Raw genomic sequence first — 19198 nt, forward strand, 5'->3', positions numbered from 1 at the left:
GAAGGCTCATTCTCGTACCTGGGGCACACCTGCAGTGTGAGCACCCCAAAGGAGGCACCCAAGCAAAGCCTCCTACTCCTCCAAACCTACTGCAGCTGCTCCATAACTTGGCATCCACCAGTCCCAAAAATCAAAGCCTGCTCAGGCCTGCATGTCTCATGCAGGGATTAGGAATCTTTTATGAAGAGTCACTAAAATTCACATTCACTCTAGGAATAGTTTTACACTTCATGTCAAAAAATGCACAGACTATGAGATTATTTCATTTGAATTCACTGTTTTTATTAGAATTTATGATCAAAATACATTCATTACAAAAATATTTATTGAATAAACACAAGAAAACATTTATTAATTTTTTACCTGGCTGCTCTTATTCAGTGGAAGGTCATAAAAAATCATTTTACAAAGTACTAAAATTTGGAGGAATACTGTCCTCAAAATGTGCCTTTCAATTATCCCTATTTGGAATGACTGGCATGACTGTATTTGCTACACATTTTAACATTGCTTGATCCAGTCAGCTCACTAAATCATTAAAAATATACGTGAATGAGCTTCAGTTTGACCTGCAGTGACTCCTGTATGTACTCTCAAAATTAACACAAGCACTGAATGCTACTAATCTTCAACTTGTAAAAACTGATCAAAGAATACTGCCCTGTAATTCACTGCAAACTAAAATCATAGCGCTGAACTGTGCATTTTTAAACAAGTCGTTTATAGCTCTAGATTTAAAATGCAAAGTTTCCATTATATTTAATAATTAAAATGCATGCTGTGTTATGGTTACATTTGGTGACTGGATTAGTAGTAACCCAACTGAGTTAAACAATGCCTTTTTCCTATTAGAGTTCATATTACCATATTGTCTATTTGTTTAAGAAAAGGAAGAAAAAAAGCACAGCAAGGAAGAAGGAATAAAAAAGAAATATGAATATCAAACATACTGAAAGACAGTGAGAACCAAGACAGCAAGAAGACCTGGTATCAGCAAAATATAGGCTAGCTGAAAGCAGAAAAGCTGAAATATGTGTGCATTTAAAGTATGAAAACTTTTAATAAAAAGAATATTCTCCCTTTGTCAGTAAGGGTTCTCATTCAAAGTAAAGGGAATAAAACTCAGTTTGTTTTCCTAGATGCAGTTGCTACAAATTGAGGGAATACAGACATCACTGTCAAAGAGCAGACTCTTTCAGGCTGTCAACTTCTTAATCAGGGTCTGACTTCACTGGAAAGTGTGAAATTATGTAATTATTTATGCTTTGCAATTCTGACGGTTTAAACAAATCCAGCACTATGAACATCATTTTTTATAATGCAAAATTCCTACTGCGATTTAGTTTTAGGGAATATACCTTTTCTTTTTTTCTGTGCTTTCTAGGTGGTTTATTCAAAGAAAATTTAAACATTATGTGAAGTATTTCTTTTCTCCCAAAACAGAACCCATAGAGCTTAGTAATATAACTTACAAGGATGAAAAATAACTGAAAAATAAAGTAAAAAGTGACATCAATTGAAGTTTTCTCAGCGCTGTCACTTATATTGCCACCCAAAACTCTCTAGTGGCAAGACTAAACACCTTATTTAAGTATAAACTTCAGAGATAACTTTGTTTTCATTTCAAGTATATTTTAATTATCTTGGTACCAGCAGCACATACAAAGACAAGCTTGTGTGCCTGAAAGCTGGCCTACTTCTTCCTCTATCATAGCTGACCTAATGTATTGCCTCTGCCTGTAAGTCACCTCCTCAGAAACCCATCCCCTTATAGGGTAAATACCCTTAGCATACAAAATACAAAGGTAGGCATTCTCCAAAATTAAAGTTTATTTAACACTCCTCCCCAAAATTACAGTTTACTGAAATCAGCAACATCTAAATTCATGATGATGTGAATGAAGAAGAAGATAAAGCATTCCTGCAAGTCAACCTCAACCAGCAAAGTTCAGCATATTATTTTCCTGGAAATGGAACCTGAATAGCCTGACCAGAGGTAGCAAAATGCATGGTCAGGTTTTCACTTGTCCTCTCCAAACAACACCTTCTGTGCCCAATGACCTTGTGGCCGGGAAGGATTTTTGGGGTTTGACAGAAAGAGCTCCTCGTATCTCACCAGATGTCTGCTCCAGAGCAGCTGAAGGTCAATGCCAAACCTTTGTCAACTTTCTCTTCAGTCTCCTCCTCCCCTTCCCTCCTCAGGTTGCCATCCCTGTTGCAAACTCCTTGGGTGACACAAAGGAAAGGAGACAGGCCTGTATACAACCCTCTGCAGATATCAGAGGCACTCACAAAGAAGTCAAAGCAATACTTGTCAAGAATTTCTGAGCTACCTAGATTTTAGAATGGCACTCACATTCACAAGTCTGCATTTCTGACACTCAAAGTCTAATGAGAAACAACTAAAGAAAAAAAAAGGGTATTTTTTTCATATAACATATCTGCCAAGTTCCAAGTCCAAAAAAGTAACAATACTATATTGTAAAACCTCTGCTCAAGAACCAACCTGCTTTCTGAGGTAGGATTTGGACAAAAAAAATTAAAAATCCAATTTTATTTCTTTGATTGTGTATGCAAAAATTATGAAATTGAGAGCTTGTGTCAGGTTCTGATTTTGATCATTTTGACACAAATTGAAAAAATTCTGTTAAACTAAATGGAAATATTCTGATTTACAGTCAGGTAAATAACATCAAATTCTAGTCCCAGATTTTCTTTCCTTCCTGATTAAATTACATTATTGTACACTCAAAACAAAGCAACTACTGCTATCCCTGTTGGTTTTTTCAGAATAATAATTTATCTGTTAAAAAATACTACCTGGACATAAACATGAAGTCACAAGCATTCTTCACATGGCTGCCATCTATCTGAAGCCTTACAACAAAGAGGCTTTTAGCAGTATCATAGTAAGTGGACACCAACATATCATCCTAAATGTAGTGAAGAAGTCAACCTGCTCTGTGAGGACCTATATGCCATAGTTTCTCCCTAAAATACTTTTTATTAACCTGATACATATATGAGACAGCAAAACCCACAACACTCTGTCTTCTTACACAGAATGTACCAGAAAAAGGCTCAACAACTAAATATACTGCATCTTCACATTCTTGCTAAAAGGTTTGACATAGTACTCATTGCCATATTATTCCTAATTAGCAGTTTAAACTTCTTAACAAGGACAGTTTATTTAAGGTAAACAGGAATTATCTTTCCATTGTATAGGTAGGACTTGTAAATAGGACAGCTCATAAATTCTAAGATGAGAGCAACTAGGAAACTATTCATTAAGGCTTGGGTTATAAATGCAAAACATGAAGCATAACATGCTTAAAGAAGATGGCTTTATTTTTAAAAGCATTCATTAGGCTCTCATCTTCAAGCTTCAGACTTGTAAATAATTTAAAATGAAAAGGCGAACAACAGGCAGGGAAAACAAAACAAATGCAATTCAAATCAGTCCATTGTTGTACCAATAAAACTCAGAACAACAGAAACTAAGTTGGCAGATTCTGAAGACAACATCCAGAAAACATCTTTATGTACTGTATCTTTGAACTTACATTTTTGCTACCACTGGCTCCAATAAAAAATAAAAAATAAAAATAAAAAAAAAAAAAAAAAAAAAAAAAACCACCCAAAAACAGAGCTCTGTCTTCTGACAGCCAGGCTTTGCCCAGTAAAGGATACACATGCTGAACAAGTAATTTTTGGTATTCATTGCAATTCATTCTGGAGATGCCAAAGCAAACAAACAAGCTGCAGTTTATCAGTGTTTTTAGTTTTTATATTTATCCATTCTGACTTTTCAGAAATGTATATCCTATTAACAATTTATATGACATCACCCAAGAACAATCTTCCCTTTAAAGATTAAGGTAAACCTCAGTTTGCCTCACACGGGGAGCATGGAAAGAAACAGCCCTTACTTCACAAGCATTGAAAATTAAAAGAAGACCAAAGTAACAAATAAACCAAAAACCAAAACACAAGGATCATTGCTGTCCTGACTGTGTATTCAGCGTCCCAAATCCAATGTCAATACATTGCTGCAGAAAGCATGTCACACACCGAGGAACCAGGAAAGTGCAACATTTTGCCTTTGCTGAACATATGGAGTTTTCTATCCTTTTCTCAAGGACTTGGAACAATCCAACTTAAATATTCAATGTCACTTAAACATTGAATGGAAGACAAGCATGCAACTGGAAATTCTTTCTCCATGTGAAAAGACCACATAGCATTGCAAAATGCAGAAGTGCCATATTCCTATGCCACGGCTCTTGTGCAGAAAGATGTGCATAGATGCTGGCTATTCCAGGAACATCAGACGTGCTCCTCGGAAGCTTTTCACTTACTGGCTGCACCGCATGCACCAGGAAACCTGACATTTGTCAGTCACACAGGATTTCCTGCAGGGCTGCAGAACATTGACCAGGAAACCTGGCACATCCAGTGAGCTCTGGGCACATAGCAGGATGAGATCAGCTACAGCACACACAGCCAGCACAGGGCTTTCCAGAGGCACCAACTCTCCAGGCACTACAAGAGCAGCAAGTCTGATGCCTCCACATGTGAACCAAGATGGAAAGGTCACCCCTGTCCCTGCTTCTCTCTCCAACACAGAAGTGGATGGTGCCAACATGCTAGATATCACCAGTGCAGATAAAGTAAATCTCCTCCTGATTAGGAGTGCTAAAGCCAACTCTGACTGGACTACCTCAAGTTCACAGCAAATGTCTACAGCAAACATTTAAATAAATCCAATCTAATCCATTGAATAGAAACAGGTGAAGGTCACAGGCTCTTCCAGAGGGAGCCCAAGCTTGAAAACCTGACTAAAGAGAGAGCTCACATATATAAAGCCATACCAGAGCTCCTGAGGCCATCCAAATGGCAACACAACAATCTGTCTTTGATTAAATCAAAACTCCTATCAGGACCTCCACAAGCTTCTCTGGAATGTTCTTGAACTTCTTGCTGGAATGTTTCCTATAGAAAAGCTTATATACCAGGTAACAGTATGGATTCCATAAAAAAAAAATCACATGAAACAATGACTTCTGCACTAAATGATGGCTTTGTGTTACCATTCTGGTAAGTTTTGTTACCCCTTATAATTCCAGTGGATTTTAACATTTGTATGTATTTTTTATGTCATGCTACCTGTATTTTTGAAGAACTTGTAAAATTCCAAAGATGGGGCTAAGGACAGCAAGAAACTCTATAACTACAGCGAGAGAAAGAAATAACAGCTAGAAAAGCATCTATATATGCACTTGTAGCAAAATATAAACTATAGAGACATATACATTCAGATCTATACACTGAAATACTGTGTATCCTAACTCTGTACACCTCCCCCTGGGCCACTGCATACCTCAAACACAGCTAACAACTTGTATGTCTGGACTCAGAAAGACAGAGGCAATTAAAATTTATGCCTTCACCACTAAGGATCAAGAAAACCTAAAAGACTCATGGCCTCACAGCCCAGTTAAACAAAACCCATACAGACAGTAGTTCAGTAGAAGGCCAGACTACGGAGAAGAAAGGTCAGCCTTTTGTAGAACAAGCAAACAAAACAAAGCAAAAAAAATTTAGCAATCAACAGCTCTGCTAACACAGGACTGGAAAGCAGTCACAATCATGCAAACAAGCATTTTACTTTTGGAACACCAGTAGTGCCTGTTTCTAAAAGGCACTTAGGTAATTTCTTTCTTTGTAAGGATGTGTGTGAATTGGGTAGTAGGTACTGCAATTTTCCTTTCCCTACTGAGGAAAAAAGATAGCTAGGTTTCTTTCGGCTATAAAGCTATGGATTGCTGACATAAGTTTGGGACACAACTTTCTTACGTCTTCACTTGTTGAAGAACTGAGATTAAGTAAAATATGAAAACTTCCACATACATTTAACATAACCACCTACAATAGGCTACAGACTGTCCTGTAACTACTGACTCTTCTCTGGCAGATGGCAGAAACAGGATTAACGGCATTCCCAGCTGCAGAGCAGGAAAGCATGTATGATTCCCTTGTTTTAAACATACAACTCCTTTCTGCAAAGCAAAAAGTCACCTTTGGAACTTCTGCAGGTGAGAAACTGGAAATTACAGGAACGTCTTTTTACATTTTTTGTTTCTTCGCTAGTTTTAGACACACATGCTAACAAATGATCTCAGTTTATATGTTAATACAGCCCATAATGACCAAAAGATTTTAAAAAATTACAGTTTAGAAGTACATATAGGCATATTTAAATTTTCATACATGTTTGCGTAACCATGTAAGAATGTCCACTGCAAAAGCAAACAGACCAAAGATAAAACCTCTAATGTTACTGAAGAGATTTTGCATGAACTTTGACACTGTGAGCCAGGCAAGATCTAAGCAGTTTGCAGTGCCAGGTCCCGGGCAACCCTACTCCTACCAGATTCTCTCCAAGACATCCATGCTGACAACTCTATGCTTGTTAGTACTTAACATTGTACTTGCCTGAGAGAAGTTGGCCTCTTCTCCTAGGCAACCAGTGACAGGACAAGAGAACACAAGTCTTAAGCTGTACCATGAGGAATTTAGGCTGCACATGAGGAAGAGTTTCTTCATATGTCATTAGCTATTGGAATGGACTGCTCAGGAAGGTGATGGAGTCCCTGGAGGTGTTTAAGGAAAGACTGAACTCAGCACTTAGTGCCATGGTCTAACTGACATGGTGGTGTTGGGTCAGAGATTGGACTTGATCTCAAAGGGCCTTTGAGAAAGAACACTAGTTGATTCTGTGATCACTGGTGAGGCACAGTGCTCATTTCCTTCATGTCTTTGTGTCCACCAAGAACTGCTGTCATTGCTTCTGCTCTTTCCACTCCTGCTGCACCGGAGAAGCAGTGCCTTTATGCCTGGGCTGCTGGCCAAGGCTGCGGAGTGATGCAGCTGCACCTTGGGCAGCAGTGGCAGCGCTGGGTGGCTGTGCTAACCCCAAGGTGGCAAGGCCAACACAAAGTAAGACATTTCTGGGGTAGAAAAATAACCACAAATGCTGAGCTGGGCAGCTGCTGACAATCTGTCAAAGTGAAAGCACCATTTCCATTTGACTCCTCACGCAACACAGAGCGCAGGAGAGAGACCACTCTGCCACATGCCTGGTTTTGAGAACAGCTGAAGGAAACACAGCCACTACATCTGTTCAATCACATCATCTTGTCTTTCTCCCCAAGCTTTCAAAATAGTAAGTTATACTACAGATTTCAATCTAAAAGGTCAACTTTTTAGTACCTTTAACGTGCACCACAATACCAAGACATTAATTTCAATGAATGACTAGACCAAGGGTATTTGAAACCAGTGTTTTTATTTGACTTGGTGGGACCATCCATCCAATGAAACCTTTCTGTTTTCCTGAAGAAGAGAATATTTAAATTCTAAATCACATTAGGAAATTCAAACATAGGAGCCACCAAACAATTCCAGTTGAACCACATTTCATGTGCCAGTCTGTCTTTAAATTCTATCTCATGCGCAAAACCCCAACACTATACACATTCAAAAAATTGGAAAAAAAATATTGGTAAAGCAAAGCCACCACATTCTAATGTTGTGCACACTAACAAGAAAATGCTGTTCTTCACTACAAAAGGTTGGGTTTAATGGAATACTGCGACTGACATCTCCTTCACATACATTCTATCTCCAAGTAATGTTTGTCTATAGAGACAACACAGGTTAAGTTTTAAAAGCATTTCTATCAAACTCTCATGCAAATAAATTAAAAATCTTTGATGCTGTTACTATCCAGTAGTTCCTACAGAGAATGATACTAAAGGATTTAACTCAAGTCATTTGAATTATATTTCCCAAAATGCTAATAAAACTGACATGTTTGAACATACTGAAAAAGTCACAGTCCATCATCTTCCTGTCACATCAGCGCATTTAACTTTTTCTAAAATGTATGGATTATACAATTACTGCCAGGCTCCATATTTTATATATAAAAGCTACAATCTGATTATATGTCCATGCTGAAATAATTTATGAAATAAGGATGGAATGACTGCAATGTTACTTCCATGATGAATGTAACTTGCTGTGAATAGCATAGGAGATTGCAAGAGAGACCCAAGTGAAACCTGTAATTGTCTTCATCTTTCATGAAGAGGTGTGACCTGGGAAAAATATAGATCCCAACATCCAAAGCTCCAGCCTCCTACAAACATCTTGATTACTCATGTTCTGATAGAGGAATGGAAAATTTATAGTCTTCACATACCACACTTTTGGGGTATTAAGGTGAGAATCACAGGGAATTACATCCAGTGTTTAAATTGTATGTTAGCCTGTTATGGTTTTTCACCACCAGAAAACCCACCACTGCCACTCTTACCCTTGCACTTTGGGATTTCCATTATTTACCACTCCCTAGGTGTTACCACCATCCATAGTATCATATGGATGGGCACGAGCATGTGACAAAGCCAAGGTCTTGTGAGTCTGCATTTGTACAACTACACAAAGAAGCAAAGAGGGCGCAGGAAAACAGAAACAAACCTTTATATGAGATCACTACTAGCCACTGCATTCAGATCACCAATGTTTTTTCCCTTCTCCTAACATTACATTTAATATTAACATTGTGGTCCACAGGCCACACTAGTTATTTGAAGGAGCAACAGGAAACCTTTCACAACAACTCAAAGTAAACAAGACAGGACACAGACTCATAGAAAGGCTTGGGTTGGAAGGGACCTTAAAGATCACCTAGGGCCAACACTTTCTGCAATAGCCAGCTGCACAGAGTCTCATCCAACCTGGCCTTGGAACAGTTACAGGGATAGAGCATCCACAGCCTCTTTGGGCAACCTGTGTCAGTGCCTTTCCATCCTCACACTAAACAATTTCTTCTATATAAAGGACATATAGATGATAACCTATCCCTCAAAGGCCACCTAGCAGTTCTGGTTTCACAATCTTTCTTTCTGAAGACAGACGCACCCTCAAAAGTGCATTAACATTTCTGTGTTGTTTATGGGAACTTGCTTTCCCTGCCACCATCTGACAGGTTCCCTAGGGGTCTACTCTGACTCCTTAGATCAAAGCCACATCAAAAATCAGAAGACTGTGAGAGCACAAGAGGTGCTCATGATTCAAGAGCACGACCTCCAGAGGAAGCCAGTAGTCCTGTGAGGAACAGCTGAGGGAGCTGGGATTGTTTAGCCTGGAGCAGGCTCAAGGGAGACCTTATCATTCTCTACAACGACCTGAAAGTAGGGTGAGGCCAGGTGCGGGTCAGCATCTTCTCCCAGGCAACAGCTTGAGAGGGCAAAAGTCTTAAGCTGCACCAGGGGAAGTTTAGGCTGGGCATGAGGAAGAAATCTTTTACTGAAAGTGTGATTAGACTTTGGAATGGACTGCCCAGGGAAGTGACAGAGCCATGTTCCTGAAGGTGTTCAATGAAAGACTGGATGTGGCACACAATGCTACCTGTTGACAAAATGGTGTTCGCTGTATCAGAGGTCCCTTCCAACCTACTTCTGTAATTCTGTGACTGCTCTGCCTGGTGACTGAAGCAGAATAATGAGAAAGTAGCAACAACCCTTCCTTTATCCCTTACAAGAGCCACGTACAGAGCTCCTGCAATCACGTGTGTCCCTCCCTCACTGTCAACCGCTGCACTTCTCAAAGCTCATCCCCGCTCATTCTACAGCAACCTTCGGGAAAGGAGGGGGAAGTAAGAAAACGGGGTTCCTAGCGGCTGAAACTACTCAGGGCAGCACCAAATGCCGCACGCCGACACTCCCGGCCCCGCCCCACCGCGCCGCGCCTGCGCAGCCGGCACCGCGCAAACAGTCCCTGCTCGGCGGTTCGGGGGCGCTGTCCGGGGCCGTCCCTGCGGGGCGGCGGCTCCAGGGGACCGGCACCCACCACCACCACCGCCGCCGCCGTGCCCCGCTGTCTCCTCAGGCCGCAGCCCCGCCCGGCCGGCCCCCGCGCGTGCGCACCGGCCCCAGGGAGCTGGGCGGAGGGGGACACAGGGAACAGGGGAGGAGCCCGGAGCACGCGCCAGCCGGAACCGCGCAACGCGGTGGTGGCTCGCGCGGGTCCCACCCTGCCAGTTTCTCTCTCTCTCTCTCTCTCCCTCCCTCCGTCCACGCTGCCCTCGTCTGTGCCCTCTCCTTTCCCCGCCGCCGCCCGCCTGCGGCACAGCGGAAGACCCCCACGGCCCCGGGGCCAGCTGCGGCAGCCAATGAGCACAAGAGGCGCTCTTCCCGCCCTCAGCGCCCCGGCCAATCGGCGAGCAGCTTGGGAGGAAGCAGAAACGGGATTGGCTCGGCCGGTGCGCCACAACCCGCTCGCCCGCCCACCCAAAAAAAAAAAAAAAAAAAAAAAAACGACGGCAGCGCAGAGGCCCAAAAAGCCCGAGGGGAGACGGCGACGCGGCGACCCCGTGAGCCCCCCTCGCGAGGGCCGAGGCAGCGGCTTGCCTCGCGCCGCTGGGCAGCGAGACGGGCCGGCCGCGCCGCGGCGGGCACCGCTTACCGCGCGGGGGGAGCCGAGCGCCTCCGCTTGTGCTGAGCCGTGTCACCAGTGGCGCGCCGTAGATCCGACGCGCTGCGTCACGCCCGGCGCGCACGGGGGGCGGGGGGGGGGAGGCCCGCTCACGTGACGCGCCGGCGGGGCGGGAGCCGGTGCGGCGGCGCCGCTCGTGCCGTCGCGGGCGCGAGGGGCCGCGCGCCCAACGGCAGCCGCCGCGCGCGCACGCACGCTCCGGCGCCATCTTGCCCTACCCTGAGAGCGCCCCTGGCCCCCCCATATCCCGGGAAGGGACGGTCCCCAAAGGAAGGACGGACCCTCGAGGGTTTTCCCGGGATGTGCTTGCCGGTGAGGCCGCACCTTCGTGCGTCTGCCGGACGAGAGCAGACCCGCAGAAGCCAGCGGCTGCGGGTGTGGGGCTTGCCGAAGCTGCCCGTTCCTTGGTGCGTAGTGCAGCCCCGCGCTGGGTTGCGCCAAGGTAACCTTGGGCCGCACAGGGCTGTGCATTAAGCTGTGCTTCACACTGTCACCCTGCATCGCGCCGCAGCGAGATTTGGATCTGGTCCTTGGGAATCCTGTTACGGAGGAGGAGGGGGAAGCAAGTCCTTGATGCACAGCCCGCAGCCGTGCACTAGCGTTATCAGTCGAAAAGTGTCGACCGTCCAAGCTATATTAAAACACCTTTCAGGAAGTGCAGTTCATGAGAGAAACAGTTGAAAAAGGCAAGAGGGAGGCAATTTGTAAAGTATTTCATATTTTATAAACTTATGAAGAAACTGTGATGATGAAACCCTAAATGTTCTTTCCTTCTTCTTAAGCCAAGTCACATGATAAAGTATAATGTCAAAGCAAAGAAGCAACGTGTAAAGAGTCTTCAGATGCCTGTGGTGAAATGCAGCTGCTTTTTCACAGTGTCTTTTGATTTTTAAAATGCAGGTTTCCCATTTATCTCTTGATGACACAACATTTTTTAGTAGACCGTATCTTAGTTAAACAGCTTTTAGCATTCTTTAAGGGCGTGGCACAGAAAAAGACCACCTCTTGGGGAATAGGTTTGCAGTTCATTGACTTTCCAGTGACACAGTGTGCACGCGTTTACCAACTAGAAGTGACAGTTCACAGTGCTATTCAGCCAGTTAGTCACTGGCTAATCTGCTAAATTTACGGTATAGCAATGCCAGTTCTCTTGTGGGTTGTAAAGACTGTAAGAATGGGTTAAAAACAAAAGCAGTTGCTGTGGCCTGAGGCCTTCATTGAAGCAAAGTGGAGCACCCCAGACTTTATCAGTGTCTTGGAAAAGATCTGAAATGAATGAGCAAAATTCAAAACAGCAAAGTACCACATAGGACATTGGTGAGAGAGGGCTATCTCCTTGTCCTGTACCTAAGGGTTATAGTACAGAATTTAATTGTTCTGTGTATAATAGGAAATCCACACAGAATATGGCTAAATTTGTAATAAAGATGTCTGTCGGATTTTAGATACATATTTAGATTTAATCGTTTGAAGCCACTGGCAGTTGTAAGACTAATAAAATTACGAACAATTTGATTGTTCTGGATATTTTTCAGCATGGGGAAAAGAGGTAAAACAACCTTTTGATGTCATTGAAGCTCAGTTTCTCTGCAGTTTATAAATTCCTTTCATATGGCTTTAAAGATTTGTAGATTTGGGTCTCAAGTAACAGCAAGTGAACCTGCCTGGTCCATCAGTTATTTCATCATTTGTTTACTGAGAGGAAATACACTGGAGAAGAAGACACAGCCGTGCTGGAGTCTTACAAGATGAAACATTTCTAACAAAACGAAGAGAGGCAGCATGTTTTAGGAATAGCCTGAAGAGGGAGCCATTGGTATGGGACAAGTAGCAACTAAGGCAGAATCACTGTTAATCTAAGGAAAAAATCAAACCTGTAGAAGAAATAATTAATTTTATTTTGCATTTATAAGCTGTATTTATTAAATGTTTACATATGTACATTTAATGTTCTGGCTTAGGTATATACAGAGTTCTAAAGTTGTGCTGACAGTGGTTCTGTGTTCTGAAATAGTTCCACTAATGAAAATATATTAGAATGCAAGCTGAATAAGTCAATGAGTAATTAACAAGAATTAGTTAATAGATTAGTTTATCAATGGATTGTAAATATAGACTTTATTTATTGTCTAAGAGAATATGACACTAGGAATGATTCTGCAGTTGCTATATTTCTACCACACCAAAATACTGATTTTGTTGGAATTGTTACTCATTCCAAGAGTAGTACTAGCACTTTACTTAGCTGTGTAACTTAAAACTCTCCCTACCTTTCCTACTTAATATTCTGTGTTTGCTCCTGTACAGAAAACACACAGCTTTGTAATTACTAGTACCAGAAGTCAGACATTCTGCAGGATAAAGGCAGTCACCACAATACAACTTAGCAAATCTGAATCATGGGCTTTCCCATCAGATTTGTTTAGAAGAAATAACCCCATGACTCAGTGATGATCTCACAGGTAGAATGTCGCTGGCACACCCTCCAAAGGACATGGTGGTGTCTGTAGGATATCAAGTTACCAACATCAACCCCTAAGGGTTCCTTAACCACCACTGTTTTTTTCACTGAGTAGCAAATTTTTTAAGAAGAGTTGCGTATACCTTTAGTTTGCAGTTCCAACCCCTAAGAAAACATGAAACAGAATAATTAGGATGTAAACACCAAGAACCTTTTTAGTCTCAATTACCTATACATATATATACACATGTGTATATACCTTCCCTTTTAAAATGCAAGTTATTTTCCCCATTTTTCAAGATGTGTGATTCAGGAAGCAAAGTGCAATATTCCAGTTTGACCTGCTGCTGCACGTTGTTCCAGCCAATGGAATTTGGTTGAGTGGGCATCCTTGGAGGCATTTAAAGGACGTGTAGAAGTGGCACTTAGGGTTTAGTGGTGGACTTGCAGTGCTGGGGTAATTGTTGGACTTGAGAGGAAAGTTTAAGTCTTTACACACAATTTGATGGATGAAGGTATGGCTGTTAACGTCTTTGAAATGGGTTTTAATGTCTCTACTGACTTGGGGCAAAACAGGCAGTTCTGCTCCTGAAACAGACAAGGGTCTGCACAAGCCTCAGTTTCTGAGCTTTGGGGTTAAATAGTGGGTTCAAGGGTGGAATATGTGATAGGTGGTTCAGGAAGGCTGTACCTTCCTAGTGCCTCAGCCAGTGGGGAAAGGAATTTGGGCAACATGACGCCAGGAATTTGGAATAAAAGGAAGGCTGCGCCCTCCAGAACCTCGAGAGAGAAAACCCCGCAGGTGTGTTGTCTCAGTGGACTCTCCCTTTATTCAAATAAAGTCGCAGGACTCCTCTGTCTCCTTTTTGGACATAAAGCTCTGGTGTTTGTGGATTTTCCTGAGCGAGTCGATAAAGGTCTTTTTTAACAGTGGACAATTTCAATGAACAATTCTGTCAATCGGCCGTGGTCCTGTGATCCTGCTCCCTCGCTGGTGCAGCACCACTGTGATCCACGGCTTAGCTGGTCCCGGCACTGCCTCGGCTGAACGGCGGCCTGGGCAGAACGCAGGTTCTGTGTTCTGGCCGGCTCGGCAGGGTCATAGAGGGACCAGGGCACTGCCAGCGCCACACCTGAGCACGGATGGGCTGGCTGAGGCCAGCTGGCTGCAGCTCCGGCGTGGTTTTGTGGGGAGCTGCCCCTGTGGGGGGAACCGTGACGGCGGTTACGTGCCCACCGCCCCTGGTGTCCAAAGGGATGAAGGGCGAGCCTGCACAGCCCCGCTCGGCTCGCTCTGCAGCCGGGCAGCCGCGACAGCTCTGGGAACCAGAGGAGGAGTGGCCGCGTCAGGGCACGGCTGCACCTTTGTGCCACCGAGGTCACGCTGCCCGTGGCACTCGTGTCCGCTCTGTCATTAAAGGCTGCACCTTCTGACTCACTTCGTGTTACCCGCTGGGTTCGCTGCCCAGGCGTGCCAAGGAACTTGTTTGAAGTAGAAGTAGTTAACCATTTTTACATGAACAAAATGCTCAACCACTGCTAGGTACCTTTGGTTAATTTTTTTTTTTTTTGTTGTGATACGCAGAACCTTATACAGGCAGGTAAAAATGTAGCAAAAAATATGTGGTTTCCCAACTTTTCCTGCTATTGTTAGTGCAATATAAATGTTTAAGAAAAATAAGAAGGAAAGCACCCAAGCTTTAATGGAACACTTACAAAGGATTTGTTTGAATTTCTTATAATTACATAAAATCGGGGGGGGGGGGGGGGGGGGGATATTTTTGAGCTGCTTGAAGTGATTGGAAGGGTTTTTTGCAATTAAAATACTTTTATAGGAGTTTAAGTTTACAGATAGAAGTTGCAAGAATTTGAAATAAACCAAGATAGTGCTTGAAGTTCCCCCACTTAACAAAAGAAAGTAAGAGTGACTGCAAATCCTTTCATTTAGCCTGCAAATGATGCATCATTCACGCCTAGTCTTGCCAGTAGTATTAAAGGCTTTCTATTGAGCCTGCAGCATGGAAGAATGGGGGCCATGGGTGTCTGCCTGCATGTACACAGAGAAGTATCTTCACAGAGACACTTGAATAGTCACATCTTTCATCAGATCCTGAATAATCTGAGTTAAGTGTGGTATTCACATGCCCTGAACAGAGAGAAGCTGTGAGACAAGCAGAGAAGAAGGAAAAAAGAATTCTTATCTCGCTGTGCCTGTGTTGTGCTAAAGTAGAATGCAATATGGAGATTGTTTACCCAAAGTGAGGATGTTTTTTTCCCTTGGCCTATCAGGGCCAAGAAGGGTGTGTGTGGGACTGTCACGGGACAGTCACGAGAGAGGAGTGTAGTTCTGTGCAGTTGTGAGCAAGAGTGTGTGCTTAGCAGATTCAGTTTAGATGGGATGTACATAGCATAGTATAATAAAGGAATTCAATAGCCTTCTGATGATGGAGTCAGAGGCATCATTCTCTCTCCCCTTTGTCGGAGTCGTCTTTGATTTACAGTAGTTAAGTTTCTCTAAAGTCAGGTTACAGTCCAGCTGAGGAGTGGTAAGAGAACTGTGTAACATCTATGTGATGTAAAAGTCTAAAACAGTTGTGATATAGCTGTCTGCTCAGTGTCACAGTAGCCAACATCTCAAAAATAATTAGTAATAAATGGTCATAGAAAACAATTGTATATAACCACCAACTGCAAGCAGTTGTAAGTACCAACCACTAAACTGTTTTGCATACACGATACAAATCATGCAGGCAGGAGACCTCGCTTATGTCTCTGTGCATGCGGCTTTCTAGATACAAACATCAATATCAATATACCAATCAGATGTGGAGTTTTTTTCCATGCTGTCAAATAACTGACATTACTTGAAGCACACAGGCAGAAATTTTACACGTGGACATTATCTTTAAGTCTTCAGGCTGTTCCCTCCAGAAAATCTCATGTTAAGATACATCAGCCCCTCTAGAACACTGCGGGTGAAATATCCTTTTTCCCGGGCCCATACACTTTGGTGTGCACTTTATAAGGGTGACTTAGCAAAGGCACCACTGACTGCCATTGCTAGCTTGTTCACCAGGACTAAAGCTAGCACAGCATCTGTCGTGGTTTTGTTTGTTTGCTTGTTAGTTTTTTTAAAATGGGCTTTTCAAATTCCACTGTTTTTTCAATAAAAAGTGGACTGTATGTAAATTTTGGTGTCCAGTAGCCCTCAAAAAGGCAGCTCTAGAAAGGATATACTTCCAGGATCTTACTGGTCCTTCCACTGTTTTTAAATGAAACTTTGTCTTTCAAAGTTGTCACTGGAATGTTGCAGCCAAATGGAGGATGTTAACCCTGCCTGTGGAATTTGATGGCTTGTCAGGAAGGCAGTAATGCACAGGAGACAAGTAAAGCAGTACTTGCTCTTGGATTTCTAATTGTAAAAAAAAGAGTGATGCAAACCTACATGAAATTCATATGAGGGCTTTACCACCACTTGTTTCTTCATGCCAGAAAAGTTTATGTCAGGAGTGTGTCATGTTGAATATTTTCAGTTTTCTATTACAGAGATTTTACAGTTTCAGTTCTAAGCTCCCCTTCAGTTCCACAAATTAAAAAAAAATAGTGTGGTATTTGAGTTACTCTTACAGAAATTAAAAAAAGAAAGAAAATTGTAATTGCATTGGAAGGATGGGGAACATGCAATTGGCCAACATGTCATGTTATTTCACAGTGAGACATCATCAAAATAATTTTGAGACCGGTAGCAAAATCAGCATTATCCACACATGTATCCACATCTGATTTCATTTAACTACGGTTATGTTTAAGTCTCTCTGGAGGCCAACTCTGCCAAACCTCCAAGGATTTAGTTTTCTTGTACTGTGGGTTTTTAATAAAAATTCATCTAATTTTAATAATAATTTATTGCAGTGAAATGAGAGTCATTTATTACCATGAACTGTCTCTTATGTGTGAAGATGTCCAGCTTGCCAGAATTTACAGCTCTATGACTGTATAATTAATCTCTTGCAAACTCACAAAGCAAGTTTCTCAAATAGACATATATCTCAAATACAAACATCGAGTACATTATGCATCAATACATTAAAATGTAATGTGGTAGCAGATCAGAAAATAATATGCAAAAAAAAGTTTGCTACATGAAATAGAGATTTAATCCTTATTTTTTTTCTTCACTAAGTCAACATATCATCCACCTGGCACATGCATCCTAGTCCTGTTAGAACTACATCCACTGAAACAAGAATGTGCTTATACTGTTAGTTCTAAAGGAAGAATTTTCTGGTTGCACACTGAAATTCTCAAATGCTCATTAAGTAAGGAATGTGACCTTTTTTCTTTGCTCTTGGGATGCACCTTATGCAGGGTGGACTTTGGAGCTTAAGCAAGGTTTTGTTTGGCTTTTTTCCCCTCCCAAGAGTAAAGTTTCTTAGCAAAAATAATCCAAATTTCACACCTGTGGAAGTGTGTTTGCACTTTCACTTATCTCTTTCACAAGTACACAGCTGTTGCTCCTGCCTTGAGGAGTGAATGTGGCATGTTTCACTCAAAGAACCTGAGTGAAATTGCATAACAAAATACAAGCACATTTTCAGATAGTATTTGCAATTTTTAAAACTCTGTGAGAGCTGATAGAGTAACTAGGAGCTGTCTCCATTGACCTCCATGCAAACAACTCATTCCATGTGACAACCAGCTGAAAACTGGGAGCTGCTGATCCTCCCATTACAACAGACAGTGACTCACCTCCTTAGAAAGCAGTGGAAATATTGAAATGACTTCTAAGTGACTTCTGGAACAAGACACACTGGTTCAAGTTCATAGCTGAAAAAAAAATATGAAAAGAGGTTTCAAGATTGTATACCTCCATGCTTGTGTTGTTAGCAGATAATTTTGAACTTTGTGGTCTATTTTATGTACTCTAATGTGGCAGCATTGCAGAAAAACCTTTGCTACATATTTGTCAAAATTATCTGCAACATGGAGGTGTTTTTTTATACACTGTTCTGAAAATGCAAGTGAGAAGATCACTGATATATTTGGCAATAGAACAAACTAGACAAATATGCACTCTGTTAACAAGGAATTGCTCATATTTTTCTATTCATATATTTGTTCAAAATATTTAATGACACACCTCCTAAAGGGCATGATACGTCTCCAGCTCCAAATACAGATATATGTGGAGTTGGACTCAATGATCCTTGGTACCTTCCAATTCTAGATATTCTATGATACAAGGTGAAAACTTGAAAATCAAAGCTTCACCTTGGAGCAATAAGTGTTTAACTTTACATGTTACTTGCAGCTGGAATGTTCCAGCAGAAACAAGGGAACTCCTGGGTCTCTTTGGCACCAGCCACTGTGGCATGGGCCTCTGTGTCACAGATTGCGCAACTGTGCACAATCTTCCCTGTCTAAACATGGACTATGAACGTCCTTAACTAGCAAGGCATTTTAGAACATTTTGTGAAACAAGTCAAATGCTGTATTCTGAAAGGAATAACTAGCAGGAGTCAAAGTTAAATTTCTTGGGAGTAGTGTTACTGAAAAAGAAAACTATATCTACGTGAGTAAGCCTAGTTTCCACTTTCACAGCCTAAGCAGGTGATGAGCTGATTAGTTCTCAGTCTCAGGAAGCTGCTCATCTCTCTATGTCTTCAGCTCCTATTGTCAGCATCTTATTCTCCACAATTTTAGCTGACACACTTTTCAGTCTTCTCTTTTGAAACATTACTTAGGGATTAAAAACTATGTTTATCTAATATGAAAAGCGACTTTCACACTTAAACCCACTGATTTGAAATGGAAATTAAAATGTTCTAATTTATTCTTTCACATTAATAATCAGTAGAAAAATATGATCCCACTCTTGAGTGTTCAATTCCCTACAACACAGATGTACAGCCTACAAGACATAAAAAAACTTGTGACAAGTCTTCCTCTACCAGGGAAACGCACAGAATTTGACCAGCTATGTATAGGCACCTAGTACTGTTAGGTGTGCTCTGGGGTCTGTGAAACACTGGCACAGGCTGCCCAGAGAGGTGGTTGGGTGCACCATCCCTGGATCATTCGAAGTCAGCTTGGATGGTGCTCTGAGCAGCCTGATCTGCTTAATCCTCCTCATTGCCGTGGGCTTGGACTAGAAGGTTTCCAAAGGTCTCT

The 19198-nt window shown here is 42.1% G+C and overlaps 1 protein-coding gene across 3 annotated transcripts in view; it reads right to left on the bottom strand.

Moving 5' to 3' along the window:
* Positions 1 to 10638, bottom strand: part of ZNF407 (zinc finger protein 407) — a 332122-nt gene extending 321484 nt beyond the window's left edge. For 2 of the 3 annotated variants that reach the window (XM_059857224.1, XM_059857233.1), the window contains exon 1: positions 10537 to 10624. The gene's annotated coding sequence lies outside the window, so the exon portion shown is untranslated. Of the gene's footprint in view, positions 1 to 10536 lie in introns of all 3 variants that reach the window. The other variant, XM_059857216.1, reaches the window with a different exon arrangement.
* Between the last annotated feature and the right edge of the window lie 8560 nt (positions 10639 to 19198).

Source organism: Haemorhous mexicanus, chromosome 1, assembly GCF_027477595.1.
Source record: "Haemorhous mexicanus isolate bHaeMex1 chromosome 1, bHaeMex1.pri, whole genome shotgun sequence".
Classification (NCBI taxonomy): Eukaryota; Metazoa; Chordata; class Aves; order Passeriformes; family Fringillidae; genus Haemorhous; species Haemorhous mexicanus.